Source organism: Balaenoptera acutorostrata, chromosome 7, assembly GCF_949987535.1.
Source record: "Balaenoptera acutorostrata chromosome 7, mBalAcu1.1, whole genome shotgun sequence".
NCBI classification, from domain to species: Eukaryota; Metazoa; Chordata; class Mammalia; order Artiodactyla; family Balaenopteridae; genus Balaenoptera; species Balaenoptera acutorostrata.
Window position 1 is genome coordinate 90,083,077 of NC_080070.1, and position 19,253 is coordinate 90,102,329.

Sequence of the window (19,253 nt, forward strand, 5' to 3'; positions counted from 1 at the left end):
GTCAGTGTTTCTGGGGATGGACACAAGCCAGAGCTCCCTACTCTGACATTTTCACTGATGTCATTCCCCTTGATCCTCAATTTGAAAGTGGATAAAAATGTTTTCTATGCTTTCTTCTTTAAGAAATTAAATAAAGAATGCTTTCTAGACATGATCCTCTAATGATTTTCAGCCAGTGGTCATCAACAGAGGAAAAGCACAGAATCTCATCCCCATAGAAGGGTGACATTCAGTCAGGTAAGAACATTCTCCCCGAAATCAGAGCTTCATCTTTAACATGCAATCAAAGGCTTTCACAGGTTCTTCATCACTCTGCACTCAGCCCTACCATGTGGGATTGGCTCTGAGAATCTCACATCAGATGACTGACAAACATGCCATAGTACACTGATCTGGTACCAGATCCTGCCTCTCTTAATGATCTCCCACAGGGACATTGGAATATCCTAGGATATTTCCTGGAGCCCTCTATTCTACACAGGTACACTTCCAAGTAGAAGCAGAAGCTTGGATTCTCACTGGGACCCCTGCTCTGTCCAACCAACCTCTCTAGAAATATGATGTTCTAATCTCTCCTGATTAGAACATTTCAAGGTCTCTCCCTGTGCTAATTTAGTAAAGGTAAAAGAGAAACAAGAAAGAACAAACTATGCAGGGAGCAATATATAAGATTCCTTTACTTAACGTATTTATCTGATATACCCAAATACTGAGAAATATAGATTCATTTCATAATGTTCAAGAAAAGAGGAGGAGGAACCTCCATGCCAACAGTATATATAAAATGGAATCAATATTGCATAAGCTCCAGCTTCAGCTTAGCTACGAGGTACTAACCCTTCTCATAAAGAAGCAATAGTTCTCCATCATTTGAAGCACACTGAGGACTCAGACAGCTGGACACTGCAGGTGTAGCCTCCTCACTCGAATTCTGTACCTGCATCACAGAGCAGTGAAATATTCCCAAAGAATTATTAAGGATGAGTGGGGGAGGCGAAATAAAAAAGATGAATCCATAGTCTGTCCTACCGTCTGTTCTGTTGGATATTACCACCATCTTGGCCCAATATGACCTTCCCACTTTCCTCTGGGTCTCCCTACTTTCCACCTCCATCCTCTCATTATATCTTACCTACACTTGGGAACGACTCTAGTTTTTCCACTTATCTTTATCAACAAGTAATCCAAATAGCAACTGTGTATATAACTCCTTAGAAACCTCAGGTCTGACTCAGTCATAATACATGACCTTCAAAGTCCAAAGTTTTCCTAATTCCCTTTATTATTATTTTTTTCTAATTTCCATGTACTTACACTCTTAAGACCTCCACTGTTCTCAGGTTCGTCTTCCCTGCAAAATCTGTCAACCTAGACATAGACTTAAGTACCACCCTCTAATTATCTCCTAGGGAATCCAGTTTTTAAAAAAGCCTCAGCAAGCCTTATGGACTTTATTAAAGACTCTTTAAGATAACCCATGGGAGATAGCAGCACACCCACAGATACCTATCTAATACACCCTCAGAGTAATGGTTTTTCTCTTTTATAAAGTCTCTTCTGGCCAATGAAGACTCTCAGCTCTTCTTCTTCAACATATGCAGTGTCTCACCCTTCTGATTACTCTCTGCTCTATCCCAGGCCCACTCCCTTTCCTGATATTACATTCTTTCCCAATTTTGTATGTTGGTAAAATCAAATAACATAAAATATAACATGTTAGTTATTATAAAGTGCACCGTTCAGTGATATTAAATGCATTCATATTATTGGGCGATCAACATCACCATTTATCTTTCTAATTCTTTTCTACGTTTTAAAACTGTAACTCTATATCCTTTAAATATAACTTTCCTTTTTGTTCCATAACCACCTGAAAAGCGTCATTACCCTCCCAATTTCTATGGTTTTGACTACACTAAGTACCCCCATATAATTGAAATAAGTAGTTGTATTGTGATGACTCACTAAAAGTCACAAAAATGGCATTTTTGGTAGCTAAATTTCCTCAAGATTCATCCATGTTGTAGCATATTCCTAGATCTTTTCCTTTTTAACACTGAATAATATTGTATTATATGGGTATACCACACTTTGCTTATCCAGGAACTAGTGGATGAACACTTAGGGTGCTTTCATATTTTAGCTACTGTGATTATTACTGCTCTAAACACTGGAGTACAAATATTTCTTTAAGACCCTGATTTCAATACCTTTGGGTATACCTCATAGTAAAATTCCTGGATCATGTAGTAATTCTATTTTTCAATATCTGAAAAATTGCCATACTCTTTTGCAAAGCAGCTGTATCATTCTGCATTCCCTCTGACATAGCACAATGGTTCCAACTCCCTCACATCCTCACCAATAGTTGTTTTCTGCTTGTGTATGTGTGTGTGTGCTTGTGTGTGTATGCATGCACACAAATATATAAACATGCATTTAGTGATATGGAGCATCTATTCAAGTGCTTAGTCATTTGTACCTCTTTTTGAAGAACCATCTATTCAAGTCTTTTATCCATTTTTGAATCAGGGTGTTTGCTTTTTGTTCAGTTGTAGGAGTTCTCTGTATATTCTGAATAGAAATCTCTTGTCAGATAGATGGCTCTGAAATATTTTCTCCCATCTTGTGGGTTGCCATTTTATTCTGTTTACATTTCTTTGACACACATTTTTTTTAACTTATGTACTGCAAATTGTTTATTTTTTTGTTAGCTGTACCTTTGTTGTTCCTTCGTTTCATATGGAGGAAAACACTGCCAAATCCAATATCATGAAGCTCTTGTCCTGTATCTTCTTCTAAGACTTTTTATATTATTAGGTCTTATATTTAGTTTCTTGATACGTTTTCATTAATTTTTGCATATGATGTTAGGTAAGGGTCCATCTTCCTTCTTTTGCATGTTGTCCACAAGACTTCTCAGCACCATGTGTTGAAAATACTATCCTTTCTACTTTGAAAAGTCTTGGCAACTTGTCAAAAACCATTTGGCCATATATCAGGGTTTATTTCTGGATGTTGTATTCTATTCTATTCTATTGGTCTTGAATAAGGGAGAAAATAGTATAACCTATCCAGGTTGATGAAGAACATAAAGAAAGACCAGGACTGAGAATTAGGAGGGCAATATAAAACAGCAGGGAGTAAAAGACAGTGTGAGAGAAGATCTTGTATTTGCGAGTTCATGGAAATAGGATCCTGCTAAAACCACTAAACGCCTGACTTTGAACAATACGGTAAATGTGCCAGCAAGAAACATAACACTTACCCATCTCTGGGAAATATAGTATGGGCATAAAGATAAACTACACACAAATATATTAAAAAGGGAAGGGTTTTCATGGTGTGAGAATATTGTGGCATTTGAAATACAATTTACTTCTGTTCTACCATTGTCTCTAAAATTTATCAAAGTGTATATACAAGCAATTCCAATTCTGGTAATGTGCTTGACAGGTTTATATATGAACTTCAGTAGAGCAGTAAATGTACATTCATAGTAGGACTGTTCCCTAAACCAAAAAACAAAACACAAAAACTGCAAAGACTAGAGTTCACTTTGTCAACACACATACAGATGCAATGATGGTTAATGGTCCGAAAACAGAAGGTGAGCATGGGTGCAAGAGGTTAATCCCCAGGCTGGGGTGGGGTGCAGAGTTTGAGGGTAACACAAGTAGAAAAGGCTTTTGTCCTATCCTTGATTTTTGAGGTATGGAAATTCACAGGTCACTACCTTCATTTCAAACTGAATGAATGCACTATTCAATTTTTTTTAAACAGGCGAAGTAAACATGAGTGATAATAAATTTCAAACTGTCGCTAATCAAATAAGATAGTAAGAAAACTTAAATACTATGATTTAAGAATGAAGTAGAGAGATTGTCCAACATGGTAGCATTCAAAGACCCAGAGCTTGATGCCTCTCATGGGCACACCAAAGTCACAACTGTTTACAGAACAGCAATTGATGAAAAAGGCCGGGACCTACCATAAAAGATGTTTTACAGCTAAAGATATAAGGAAGGCACCTCGACAAGACAGAAAGGAAGGGCAAAATCTCAATAGAGTCAAGACCCACACCACCAAGTGGGTGGCCCACAAATGGGAGAATAATTACAATTTCAGAGGTGCTCCCAGGTAGCAAGGGGTATGAAGCCAACATCAGGCTCCCAAGCCCAGGGATCCTGTTGTGGAAAGAAGAGTTCCTAGAAAGTTGGGCTTTCAAGACCAGTAGTGCTTATTTTCCAGAGAGCCAGAGGGTTGTGGGAAATAGAGATTCCACTCTTAAAAGATGCTCACAAAATCCCACATGATCTGAGAATCAGAACAGAAGCAGTCATTTGAAAGGATCCCGGGTCACACCTACCTCCTGATCTTGGAGAGTCTCCCAGAGAGGCAAGAGGCAACTACAGCACAGCCTCAGGGACAGAGACACTGGCAGCAGCCATTCGGGGGAGCTCCTTCTACCTCGTGGACGCTGGTACCAGCAAGCATAATTTCAGAATCCTCCCTGTAGCTTATCAGCCTCAGGACCGAGCCCCACCCATTTCCACCAGACTACAGACACAAGTACTAGGATGCTGCAGGCCAAGCAACTAACTGAGCAGGGGCATAGCCCCATCCACCAGCAAACAGGCTGCCTTCAGATCCTCTCAGTGCACAGCTGCGCCTGGACATGAGTCCAGCCACCAAAAGCCCCAGGACCAGCCTCCACACCTCAGTGGACAGGCACCAGCCCCAGAGTCCCTGGCCCCTCTGACAAGTGAGCCTCCTCTGGCCTTGGAGTCAGCCTCACCATTGGCAGGTGGTAACTGCACAGGGACTGGATGGAGCTTGGACCTACCCAACAGCAAACCTGCTTTAGCAGTGGGATCAGCCTCATACACCAACAGGCACACACCAGCTCCAGGAATACCACAGCCCAGCAGCCTGTGTAACCAGGCCACTTAATTGCAGGCCAGAAGCAGCCATGGACTCAGCTGGGTCCTGACCCTGCCCATCAGAATGCCAACACAAGATTAGGGATACCCCCGGCCCTGCAGAGAGCTGGGTCAGAAAGAGTGACCCAACACCAACTCTGTGGCTCCTGGGCCCTGCAGCCAGAACGCAGAACCTGTCTCTTCCTCCCAGTAGCCAGCATAGCCCCAGAACCAGTGACTGGGCACTAGCCCTGATATCACCTGGACTGCAATTCTACCCATACATGAACCAGCACCAGATTTGGTGTCCCCCAGAGTTGTGCAGCCAGCTGCCTTATGATTTAGTCTCACCAAGCAACACAGACAGCCTCCATACAAGGCAGAGCCTGGCAAACAAGCAGTCTGGGGGCAGCCAAGCCTACCAGACTACCCACAGTAGTCAGCCCACCACAGCAGAAGAGCCCAAGCAGCCCACATAGGGGGTACACCTAGAATATATAGCTCTAGTGACCAGGGGAGAGGGGGCTGTTGGGACCCATAGGACAGCTCCTACAAAAGGCCACTTCCCCAAGGTCAGGAAATGTAATGAACCTACTACACACATAGCAATAAAAACAGGAAGGTAAGAAAAATGAGGTGACACAGAAACACGATCCAAATGAAGGACCAAGATAAGAATTCAGAAGAAGATCTAAGTGAAGTGGAGATAGCCAATCTCCTCAACAAAGGGTTCAAGGTAATGACTGTAAAGATGATCAAAGAACTCAGGAGAAGAATGGACGACCAGAGCAAGAAGTTAGAATTTTTTTAAAAAGAGTTAGACCATTAAAGAACAACAAAACAGAGATGAGGAATACAATAACTGAAATGAAAAAATACATTAAAGGAAACTACTGTAGACTAAATGATACAGAGGAATGAATCAGAAAACTGAAGGACAGAGTACTGGCAATCACTGAAGATGAACGGTAAAACAATAGATTAAAATGAAATGAGGAAAGTTGAACAGACTTGTGAAACAACATCAAGTGTACTAATATTTGCATTATACTGGTCTCAGAAGCAAAAAGGAAAGACAAAGCAGTGTAGAACATACCTGAAGACATAAGAGTTGAAAACTTCCCTAACCTGGGAAAGAAAACAGACATCCAAGTCCAGTAAACACAGTAAGGCCAAAACAGGATCAACCCAAAGAGGACCACACCAAGACTCATTGTAATTAAAATGAAAAAAAAAAAAGATAAAAAGACACTATTAAAAGGAGCAAAGGAAAAGCAACAAGTTACAAACATGGGAAGTTGCATAAAGTTATCTGCTGACTTTTCAGGATAACCTCTGCATGCCAGAAGGGAGTGGCATGGTATATTTAAAGTCATGAAAGGGAAAAGCCTATAAGCAAAAATACTCTACCCAGCAAGGCTCTCCTTCAGATTTGATGGTGAGATCTAAAGTTTTACAGAGAAGCAAAACTAAAAGAGCTCAGCATCGCCAAACCAGCTTTATGAGAAATCTTAAAGGGGCTTTTCTAAGTGAAAAAGAAAAGGTCACGATTGAAACATAAAAATTAGGAAAGGAAACTTCCTAAAGGAAAAACCTCATTGGTTAAGGCAAATATTCAACAAAGGTAGTAAATCAACCATGGACACAGCTAATAGGAAGGATGGAAAAAAAAACAGTAATAAAATCATCTATATTCACAATAAGAAGTTAAGGGACACACAAAACAAGTAGATGTAAAATATAAGGTCAAATTCAGTAACTGTGGGGGAGCAGAGTAACAATGCAGGGTTGTTAGTGTCCATGTGAAATTAAGAGCTCAGCAACTTAAATAATCACACACACACACACACACACACACATAGACAAAACTGAAAGAAATCCAAACATAATATTAAAGATAGTCCTCACATCACAGATGAAGGGAATAAAAGGGGAAGAAAGGAACACTGAAGAAATTAAAGAGGGATTCTAAAAATACCCAAGACAAATGAAAATGAACACACAATGATCCAAAATCTATAGGACACAGCCAACGCAGTTCACAGGGGGAAGTTATAGTGATACAAGCTTATTCTTAGGAATCAAGAAAAATATCAAATAAACAACCTAACATTACACCTGAAGGAATTAGAAAAAGAAGAAAAAACAAAACTCAAAGCTGTCAGAAAGAAAAATTAAGAAAACTATACCATATGCAATGACATCAAAAAGAATAAGATACCTAGGAACAAACACACCTAAGCAGGTAAAAGACATGTGTTCAGAAATCTATCAGCCATTGGTGAAAGAAGTTGAAGACAACACAAAAAGATGGAAAAATATAACATGTGCATCGACTGGAAGAATTAATACTGTTAAAATAACCATACTACCAAAGACAATCTACAGATTTAATGCAATCCCTATCAGAATACCAAAGCATTTTCACAGAACTTGAGACAGTAATTTTAAAATTTGTATAGAAACACAAAGACCCCAAATAGCCAAACAATCTTGAGAAAGAACACAGCTGGAGGCATCACGCACCTTGACTTCAGACTATACTGCAAAGCGACAGTAATCAAAGAGAAAGGTACCAGAGCAAAAACAGACACAAAGATCACTGGAATAGAATAGAGATCCCAGAAATAAGCCCACACACTTATATTTAATTGATTTATGACAAAGCAGGCAATATGGAGAAAAAACTGTCTCTTCAATAAGTGGTACTGGGAAAACTGGTCAGCTCCATGGAAAAGAATAAAATTAGATTATTTTAGCACACCATATATAAAATAAATGCAAAACTGAATAAAGACCTAAATGTAGGACCAGAAACCATAAAACCCCTAGAGGAAAATGTAGAACATTCTTCAACATAAATGATAGCAACAGTTTTAGGTTCAGTCTACTAAGGCAAATGAAACAAAAGCAAAAATAAACAAATGGGACTTCACTAAACTTAAAAGATTTTGCACAGCAAAGGAAACCAAAGACAAAATGAAAAGACAACCTGCTGAGGGAGAGACAATATTTGCACATGATAAGAGGTTAACATCGAAAAAGATGACCAAGCAAGGGTTCATACCTAAACTACAGCAATAGCACATACAACTCAATATCAAAAAAACACCCAAAATCTTTTTTTAAAAAAATGAGAAGACCTAAATAGACATTTTTTCCAAGGAAAAACTACATATAGACAGCCAGAACTCACAAAGATGCTAAACATAGCTAATCGGCAGTAAAATGCAAATCAAAACTATGAGATATATCACCTCAGTCTTGTCAGAATGGCTGTCATCCAAAAGATCACAAATAACAAAGGTTAGTGAGGATGTGGAGAAAGGGAAACTCTTGTACACTCTTGATGTGAATGTGAAGTAGTGCAGCTACTGTGGAAAGCAGAATGGAGGTTCCACAAAAAACTAAAAATAGAACTACCATAATATCCAGCAATTTCACTGTTGGGTATATCAGAAGAAAACAAAAACACTATTTCAAAAAAAATAACTGCACACCAATGTTCATAACAGTGTTATTTGCCATAGCCAAGATATAGAGTCAAACTAAGTGTTCATCAATAGCTTAGTGGATAAAAAAGATTTTTTATGATGACTTCAGCAAAAAATGAAATTTTGCCATTTGCAAGAACATGGATGGATTTGGAGGGTATTATGCTTAGTAAAATAAGCCGCAGAGAAAACAAGCATGGCATGTTATGAGAAGAAAAGCATGGTATGGTATGAGAAAACAAGCATGGTATGTTATCACTTACACGTGGCATCTAAAACATTGAATACAATAACAACAAAAAAACAGACTCACAGATTAAAGAACAGACTAGTCGTTACCAGCAGGGAGAGATAGGGTGGAGGGGCAAAATAGTGGTAGGAGATTTTGAGGTACAATCCACGATGTATAAAATCAATAATCTACAGTGATGTACTGTATAGCATGGGGAATATAGCCACCCTTTTATAATAACTATAAATGGAGAAGAACCTAAACATTTATGAATCACTATGCTGTACCTCTGAAACTAATATAATAATGTAAATTAACTATAGATCAATAAAATATAAAGTAAAAAACAATAAAGGGGAGACACAGATTATTAGATAGAAATCAATTAAATAAACACAAGTTTTGGAAATCAAGGAATTAAAAAACAACACGTAAGACACAACATTGGCATTTAAAGTGTACAATCTATTCATTTAAAAGAAATCATTTAAGTGGTAAAAAATGGTACCCATTCTCACAATTTTGTATATCTAGGATAAATTATTATCTACAAAAATATGTTACAAATATTCACTCAAAAAGAAAGAGAAAATTGGGATAAACCCATTTTAGTATACAAATTTAATATCAAAGTCTCTATGCAAAATTGATTTGAATAAGTTCTGTTAGCCACTTCTAGTTTCTTTGTGATGTAAAATCTTTTAAAGCATAAAAATCAGCCTTTCTACATTATTCCATTAGACATACATAGAAGTTAAAAGAAATGAGAAGACAGAACAATCAACCAGGAAGGTGAATTTACTGAGAAACACTCATTCGTTCTCCCTCCTCCTTTTCTTTTCCTCCTTTTCCAGGTCTCTTTCGGTTCCGATCAAGAGAAATCTTGAGAGTTCTGAGAATATTTCTTTGAGGGCTTCAAATCACCATACCTACATCCTCTGCCACAACTACACACACGGGAACAAAAATAAGCCTCTGCTATCTACTCACGTGGGAGGGATTCATGCAAAATAAACTCCTACGTGGAGACCAACAGGTGAGTTTTCTACCTGTTCTTTCTAATGTCCTTCCATTATAGTAAATCCCACACATTATGAGGAAGAAATGGTTATGTGAGCTTTTCCTTGAAGTCAAAAAACTTGCATTCATTTCAAGTACCTGGTGATCATAGGGTACAGCCAGGGAAGGTGCCATCCCCCTTGGGGGGAGGGGCGGTGGATGGGCTCCCGCACCCATGCACCTCCTGATGCACAGATTCTGGAGAAACAAAGGGCGGTCACACCGCAGTCAGCCTGTCAGGCTGTCGGGCCACTGGGCAACCCGACCAGCCTGGAAGTGCCCCATCAGTTGCCTGAAAGCAAAACCCTGTCCCCCCTGTGAAGCCAGGCAATTTGGGTCAGAGAGTCAGAGGAGACTGGTAATCAACTCCTCCTCTCTGCTCACCTCCTTGGGGTTACAGCAACCCCATCTCCAAACCCAAATCTGACCCTGGAGTGCCAAACTGGGAGTGGCAGGTGGGCTCTGCCGGTGCTTCAGCGCCCTCTGGAGGTTGTCTGCTCTAATGGCAACTCTCAGCCCTTCCTCCTCCTCCTTCCCTAGTCCTGGGGGCTGCCTTGGCCTCCTGCAGCTGCTGGCCTGAATTCATTCTTCTTTCTTCTCCAATTACAATGAAGTGTCTTACAGAGGTTTGGAATCTCTTGAAGAAGGAAGATCTTTCAGCCAATACACCTTAACCGTGAGAAGTTGGTTTCAAGAATGAACCTGAAATACTGTATTTTTCTCCTGATGATTCCAAGGAGAGACAGCTCAAGTTTTCTAAATCATAAGAAAAACCAAGGTAAATATGATATTCTGAGCCAGAGATGAAAAAGCAGTTTTTAGCACCCCCTCCTCATGTCATATGACCGGGATTTAAATCAATCAACTGCCACTGGTTTTTAAATCAAGTGACCCAACTTTAAATCCATCAGCTGCTTCCCTGTAACTCACGTGACTTGGCTTTGAATAGTAAGAAATGCAGAAGTATAAAAATGATGTTCTGAACAATAAATGGAAAGACAACATTTTAGAAAGTTTTTTCCGTTTCGAATGGACCATTCATTGCCTACGGAATAAAGGATTCCCTTGTGGATTTCTTGAACTGTAAACACATACATTGTCTCCGTTGGCTTGATTGACTTAGATTTTGGGGGTTTTTTTGTTGTTGTTGTTAACATCTTTATTGGAGTATAATTGCTTTACCTTGTTGTGGTAGCTTCTGCTGTATAACAAAGTGAATCAACTATTCGTATACATATATCCCCATATCCTCTCCCTCTTGTGTCTCCCTCCCACCTTCCCTATCCCACCCCTCTAGGTGGTCACAAAGCACTGAGCTGATCTCCCTGTGCTATATGCAGCTGCTTCCCAATAGCTATCTATTTCACCTTTGGTAGTGTATATATGTCCATGCCACTCTCTCACTTCATCCCAGCTTACCCTTCCCCCTCCCTGTGTCCTCAGGTCCGTTCTCTACATCTACGTCTTTATTCCTCTGCAGCGACTCCTGCTAGGGACGGATACTTCCTTTTATGCTCAGGGAAATCCCCTAGTTTGAATATGATTTGAGTTTGATCCTGTGAAACCATCAGAACTTCCCACCAGAGATAAATGAGGAGATTCTGGCCTTTATTAGTATGCATGATGAACACGGGTGTCCTGGCTGTACTTGCCAACCCTCCCATTTTACCCACCTATTTTTATCCACCTTCCTCCCTGTGAGTACCTTTGACCAACCCTGAGTTCAGACTCCTGACCTATTACAGTGACTTTGTCAGCCTTTCTTTAAAAATGGACAGGTAATAAAACGAATTTAACCTAGAAGCAGCAGCTCAGTAAGGGAAATAAAATCATCAGAAGTTATCTAATCACAGCCACAGCCATCCAGGGCTCTGTCTTACCTGCTGGGTCATAAGAATGGGACCTTCCTAAACTTGAAGGGCATCCAATCAAATAAGTAAAGGTCTGCTCACCTCTGGCTCTTGGAGGGATTGCTAGGCACTCTACCCAGTGTATACTAACTGCAAAACACTGTCATGGTTGTGAAACACCTATGTTCCAGGAAAGCTTTTTGGGGTGCATGGGGAAGGTTTCTTTTGGACATCAAGCAAAAAATAAATCACCAAGCTCTTTGAGCACAGGGGTTCTTAAGAGGGCAGTAGAAAGAAGGAATGGGCAGAAAAGACGATCTCCAGTGAAGTGAAGGCCGTTTTTCCAAAAGAGTAGGATTTAGTCTCAGTTTAAGGAGAACACTTTTAAATAGCTGGGACAGCTCCAAAGTGCAGTTTAGGGAACGAGTGCTTCAAAAGAACAGTGCTTTAAAAGTCCTGGCAAGGCAGCAAGAGGATGAAGAGTTGGTTTTGCATAGTTTTGGACACAGGAGTAAAGAAGCAGAGGCATCTCTGACTAAAAGGCCCTGAGATCCTATGGCATCAATGGGTCAGTTGCAGGGGCAGGGCGTGTGGGGGGCGATATTTCTCTCTCAACGTCTCCCAGGGCAGCCACCCCTCCCGACCCCACCCCCCTCCACTCCCTTCACCCTTCCTCCCTCCACTGTTGGGTCCCCAGGGACAGCACTTTTCAAGCTGGAGCCCCCAGGCACCATCTCTGCTGTCTGGATTCTTCCTGGAGCCTGGCAAGTTCTGGGACAGGAAGGCGGGTCTGCAAGGCCGCTGCGGTGCAGTCGGACCTGGAGGCCTGGAGGGGAACTGGAGCCCTGAAGCCCACCCACGTCCTTGAAGCCGAGGGAGGAACACATCCTCCTAACAGTACTTCTCAGGGGTCAGCGTGCTCCCCACCCGACGGTGACCCATACTCACTTGAGGCAGCAAGGACTGACTCTAACTGGCCCCCTCGATTCCGCCTTAAGGGTCCTCTCACATGTGTGATAGCGCAGGCCCCGGATCTCTTTAGTCAGCTGAGGCCAGTGCTGCCGGCATCCCTCCAGTCCCATCCCCCAGCCCCTCCCTCTGGGACTGTATCTAATAGAAGAAAGAGCACAGAGGAATTGGCTGAATCAAGGGACCTGGGAGCCTGGGGATGAGTTTGAAGACCGAGAACCTAAGGCGCAATTACATATTATTGGAAACTCTTGTGGAGTGTGGGGGGGGGGAGGAGGTTAGGAGGCTGAGAGGCTGAGTCGACCTGGTGAGTCCAGCCCCAGGACACCACACAGCCCTGTCCCCCTTTCCCTGCCATCAGACAAGCAGTGCCGCAACTCCAGCCGGGACTCTGCACTTCCCCCTCCCTGATTCTCCAGAAGAGCAGGTGGCCCCCCTCTGAGGGCAGGGGCAAGACAACGGACCAAGTCCCCCTGCACTAAGGCGCTACTGGAATCTCTTCCTGAACAGCAGTGCTGGCTTGGAGCGAACCCGTGCACTGCCAAAGTTGGTCTCGTCCTGCAGCTGAGGGACGCAGGCTTTAAGTAGCTGCCTTGACTTTAAATCAATCAGTCCCCCCTTTAAGTCAGGTGACCCGACTTTAAATCACTGTGTGCCCCTCAAGCCGGCCACTTCAAAAGTTGGGAACTTCACTTTGATCCCAGCACCTCACACAGCTGAATGCACACTGTAGTCACCCCCAAGCCTGGCTTAGAGGCAGGATATAAGGTAAGGGGATGGGCTGCACACATGGTGAGGAGGGTGCACTTCATGTACCAGAAGGGTCCAGGTACTCTGGGTACAGCAAGCAGTGCACGACACAGCAGCTCCCTGGCAAAGCTGGTGATGCACAGGGGGAGCAGGCACACCCAGGCACGCAGAGGTTCCAGGCCGGGAGCTGGGGCACAGCCAGCCGGGAGGGTGTGAAAGCCGAGGATCTGAGCCTTCTTGAGAAAGGCAGACACAGAGGATGGATGAGAAACAAAGACCAGATGAAACATGGATTTGAAAAGCACACCTTGCTCTTGAAATTGGGGTGGGGTCACCCCAGATTTGAGTCTTCTTACGCCCCAGTACCTAGTGCTTTGGCATTTGCCCAATTACTTATAAAATGTGACTGATAATATCTAAACCGTAGAATACTGCATTTGGAGTGGTTTTGCGTGTTTATGTTTCTATACTGGAATAATCTTTTCTACAAGAAAAATGTACACAATCTGAAATAAATTCAAACCTCTCTTTAAAAAGTACTATATCGGACTTCCCTGGTGGCGCAATGGTTAAGAATCTGCCTGCCAAGGCAGGGGACATGGGTTCGAGCCCTGGTCAGGGAAGATCCCACATGCCGCGGAGCAGCTAAGCCCATGCGCCACAACTACTGAGCCTGCAGACCACAACTACTGAAGCCCGCGCACCTAGAACCGGTGCTCCACAACAAGCGCAGCAAGAGAAGCCACCGCAATGAGAAGCCCGCGCACCGCAACAAAGAGTAGCCCCCGCTTGCCGCAACTAGAGAAAGCCTGCGCATAGCAACGAAGACCCAACGCAGCAAAAAAAAATTAATTAATTAATTAGTTAACTATTTTAAAAAAGTACTATATCCTTCTGTACAGCTTCTCTGGGAAGAACAGAGAGATGGCGTAGGAGAGTGAGAAAGACCAATATTTAGTGCACATCTCTCATGCAGGTGCTCTGCTGGCTCAGACAGATTTATCCCCACTTTACAAAGGAGAAAATAATCTCAGAGAGTTTTAGTAATTTTCCCAAAGCCAAACAGCTATGGAGTGGCAGAACCAAGATCTGAACCAAGTCTGTTACCTTCAAAGCCTAAGTCCTCATCACAACAAAACCCAATTAATATTTACATTTATCGAATTACATTGCAACCTGGGGAGTTCTTGGCACAATCCTGAATAAGAGTGAGAAAGAAAGAAATAGCATTGTTCCCACAGTCAACCCAAATTTTTGGAGCAGCTCCTAGATGCCTGTCCCTTTTGGGGGTTCAGCAGTGATCAAGACAGGAAGAGTCCTGCTTTCATGAACCACGTAGTGGGGAGGAGAGACGGGTGCAACTTGGGTGAGGGATTTCACCTTGCTGGACCTCTGTTTTGTCATCTGGAAAATGGGATGGGTGTTCCTCATTTTCTGGGATTGTCCAGCCCTCACATTCTCTGATTCCATAAGAAGCATTCGTTTTCCTGTTTCTTTAAAATTCATTCAGGCCGTGAGCTGTGATGAATGTTGTTAGCTGCTCCCCAAAGCACTCTATTCCCACCCTTTTCCTGCGATCAGGTCTTTCCCGAAACATGACTCACAGTCAGTCAGTCAAGTCACAGAACCTAAGGGGCACCCAGCAGAAAAATTCCAACCCTTGCTTCCCAGGAGCTCTGCGATCTACCTGCCAGGTAAACTTAACTCACCTGGCACAAGGTGGCCATCCCTGGTTTCACATCAACATGATCTCAGGCACAAACCTCCTTGTTTTTCCATTTTGTCTTTAAGTTACTTGTTGAAACAACTGCACAAATATGACAAAGGTATAAAATCAGGCATCTTCTGCCCCCAGTGCCTACTAATAAATGATTTTCTGCCACTTTAATGATAAAGATAGAACATTTCAACATTCTGCTACCCTTATTATTTGTCATTTTTGTTGATATTTCTATTGAATACATCTTTCAATATTTTAACAATGGAACATTTATTTAGGTTGTTCCAGACCCAGCCTTTAGTGGTAAAGGTTTTGTTGTTATATTTCTGTTATGTTTCCTTTAAAAATCATTATCCTATTTAAATGGATTAAGTCAATTCTATAAGCATTTATCTTATGATATGGATGAAATTGATACATAGAGGGCAGTAGTACAAGTTGATTGGACTTGAGAACCTCTATTAGCACAGTTAAGTATAAATATTGTCTATATGTAAAGCAAAGTACAGGCCGAGTGAGATTCTCCGACTTTTTTTCACTGTCTGCCCCTCAAGCCTGTGGGAAATGGAATGTTTCTTGCCATATCAGTAAACAAAGGATGTCACAGTCTTCAGCACTTGCAGGCCTCCAATGTGAGCCGGCGGGCCCTGAGGCACTCAGGATATGCAAATACAGAATGCAGGCCCCAGAGAGCTGAGGTGCATATCAAAGGAAGGATTTCAGTGAGCCCATGCAAAGAAAAGCGCCACATTCCTCACCTTGGGAGAGCTGGTTTTCCTTAGTTAACAATCACCTTTTGATGTTCCCCATTACCTGCGCCAGTCCCCTGCCCTGTCCCCTCCCCCCGGTACTTTAACTCAGGGAGGAAGGAGCGCAGAGGGACTCGGCTGAATAAGGGGCCTGCGCGCCTCGGGAGGAGTTTTCAGCCGCTTTCCCCGCAGTCGGGAGGAGGGGCGCTGACGCTGCAGCCGGACCCTGCGCCTCCCTTGCCCCGTTTCCCCTCAGGACGCTCAGGCCGACCCCCTCCCCACGCCCACCAGGCCTCGCGAGCCAGGCCGAGGGCAGGGGCGAGAGGAGGGACCGAAGTTCCCGGGGACCAGACGCTGGAGGCCGCTCTTTCTGCACAGCAGCGGCAGGTGGCAGCGAACCCCTGCCCCTCAGAAGCTGGTCTTGTGCTGCCGCCCGGGCACCGGACCAGGCGGAGGGTCGGCGCCCACTTACCCGGCCCGCCGTCCCCGCGACTGTCACGGCTTCGGCCGCCGGGGCACCTCCAGAGCCGGCAGCCTCAGTGAGGTCGCCCTCCCCTCGGGCTCCGGGGCAGTTCCGTGAAGGCGGAGGGAAGAGACCCCGCCCGAGCCGGGAGTTCCAGCTCTGAGGAAACGCGGGCTCTGTTCAGCGCGCAGTGGGTGGGACCGCTCTGCCCCGAGGCCTTCCGGGAGGGAGCGGGGCGGCGGGGGAGGGAGCCGCCAGGAGCGCAGGGCCCCGTCGGGGGTCCTGGAGGGGCGGCCCGGCCTGGGGGCCACGCCCACTGTGGCCGCAGCCCAGGTCTTTTTCCTGGAATCCTACACGAAAAAGTTAGAAAGATACACAGTCTATAGTAAATATTCACAAATGATTGTTGCTGCTGCGCTCACTATTCTATTAAAGGTGTAAAATCCATAAAACACTTTACGTTCAAAATTAAATATGAATTTTTACCTTTCTAATTATGTCTCTGATATTCACAGTTGTGGTTAATGAATCAGAGACTGTGGCATCACTAGGTAAAAGTGAGCTTATTAAAAAAATAGAACTCAGGCCCACCGGACCTACTGAATCACAATCTGCACTTTTACAATCTCCCCAGTGTACTTGTGTACCCATGAATGTTGAAAGGTACATTTCTACCTCGACATGTCTTTTCTGTATGAGAAGTACACACATTTTATCCAGTTTGGTATAAATAAAACACTCAAAAATGCATAAATGCATATGCCTGTGTTGAAACCATCATTTTATCATTTCTTTTCCAGACAAGTATAGTCTCTATACTGGTTTTGTGGATCACATGCCATACTCTCTTCTTGTAGTTAAAAATAAGGTAGAGAAAGTTACTTTGTTAAAAAAATATATATATATATATGAGTGGATAATTGAAGACACTCTTCTAAATTAAAAGCAGTTCTCTTAACTTGCTGTTTTCTACTTGGGTCACATTATGAACTCTTCCCGTGGCCACATGGCATGTGTACTTTTAATTTCAGGGACTGCTGACATTCCAGGATGTGGCCATAGATTTATCTCAAGAGGAGTGAGAATGCCTGGACCAAGATCAATGGGAATTGTACAGGGATGTGATGTTAGAGAAGTACAGGAACCTGCTCTCCTTGGGTGAGGATACCTTCCTTCCAGAATTCCTTATGCAACCACAGGGTTTGGAGTCCTTCATTTGTAGAATGTCTCCTGAAATCTTCTGCTTCCTACAATAGGGTTTCAGATTGCAACGTTTCAGGAAAGATTGGGAGTTTGTGGGTATAATTTTTCTTATTCTATTAAAATTGCAGCCTCCCTTTTAATATACTTTGTAACTGCTTGGGATGTGTCTATATGAACTGTGTACTATATGCTTCTGTTATAGTCCTTACAATATTTTATTGTCTTATTTTCTGTAACCATTTTCCATGGATTCTTTGGGCTTAAGGTATATTAAAAGGGAGACTGCGATTCTCCCTTTAAAAGGGGACTTATTAAAAGGGGACTTCCCTGGTGATGCAGTGATTAAGAATTCGCCTGCCAATGCAGGGGACCCGGTTCGATCCCCGGCCCGGGAAGATCTCACGTGCCACGGAACAACTAAGCCAGTGGGCCACAATTACTGAGTCTGCACGCCACAACTACTGAAGCCGGTGTGTCTTGAGCCCGTGCGCCATTTATTTTTTGGAGAATAAAACCACTTCTGAGTGATTAAAATTTAGGCCAGCTAGTCAAAATGCTTTATCACCTGTTCTTCTAAAACACTGATCAATGGAACAAGTTTTACTAGGGATAACAGTGTAATTGTATTCTGGAGTTCATATGGGCAATATGGTTTATGACCTTGATGCTGGATCACGACATTTCAATGGTATAACTGCTATTAATTGTCTGTTTGTTCAACGATTCAAGTCTCACGTGATCTGAGTTCAGACTGGAGTCATCCTGGTTGGTTTCTGTCTATTGCAGATTTCTTCCAGTATGAAAGGACAAGAGCAATACGGCTTACTTTACAAAATGTCTTCAAACTAAATGATGATATAATCTACATTCAATTAATTTATACATACCCTACTGTAGAACAGGGTTCGTTATGCTGGCAGAGCCCGGTAATTATGCAAAACTGAAACTTTTTCTGCACTGGTTCAAGTCCTCTTCCTAAGAATATGTTTATAATCAACATTCTTTCACAAATTACCCAATTTAATTCACCATAGCATTCCTCATATTAACTAAATGGAAAATCCTAGGCTATATACAAATCCAGAAAGGGCCAAAAATCATCAGCCCCCATGGATGATTACAACCCATTGCTGAGGCATTCAAATTACTTATTAAAGAACCACTATGTCCACCAACATCATCAATTTATATATTTTTGCCCCAATGCTAGCCTTAACCCTGGTTCTCACAACATGAATTCCTCTTCCCATATCTTATCCACTAATTAGTATAAATGTAGGCATATTATTTATATTAGCCATATCACACCTAGCCATTTATTCCATCCTCAGATCTGGATGAACTTCACATTCAAAATACTCACTCACTGGAGCTCTAGGAACAATAGCACAGACAATCATCTCATATGAAGTAATGTAGCAGTTATTCTATTCTCAGTCTTACTGATAAATGGATCATTTACACTTTCAACAGTAATTATTACACAAGAACACCTATGACTAATTTTCTCCTGACCCCTACTCAGAATTTGATTATCTCCGCAGTAGCAGAAATCCAATGAAGCCCCACTTGATTTAACAGAAGTAGCATCAAAACCTGTATATGTCTTCAATGTAGAAAATGTAGCAGGCCCATTCACCCCGTCCCTCCTAGAGAATATGTCAATTTCCCTATAATAAACATTTCCACAGCAATCTATTTTTAGGAGCATTCGACAATCCCTAGGTGCCAGAATTATAGATTCTTTCATCTTGTAAATATAGTTTTTAAGAAAAAAAATAATTTTTATAGTTTTACTACCTTTCAACAAAATGTACTCCATTGCTGTGGAATATTCCTTCA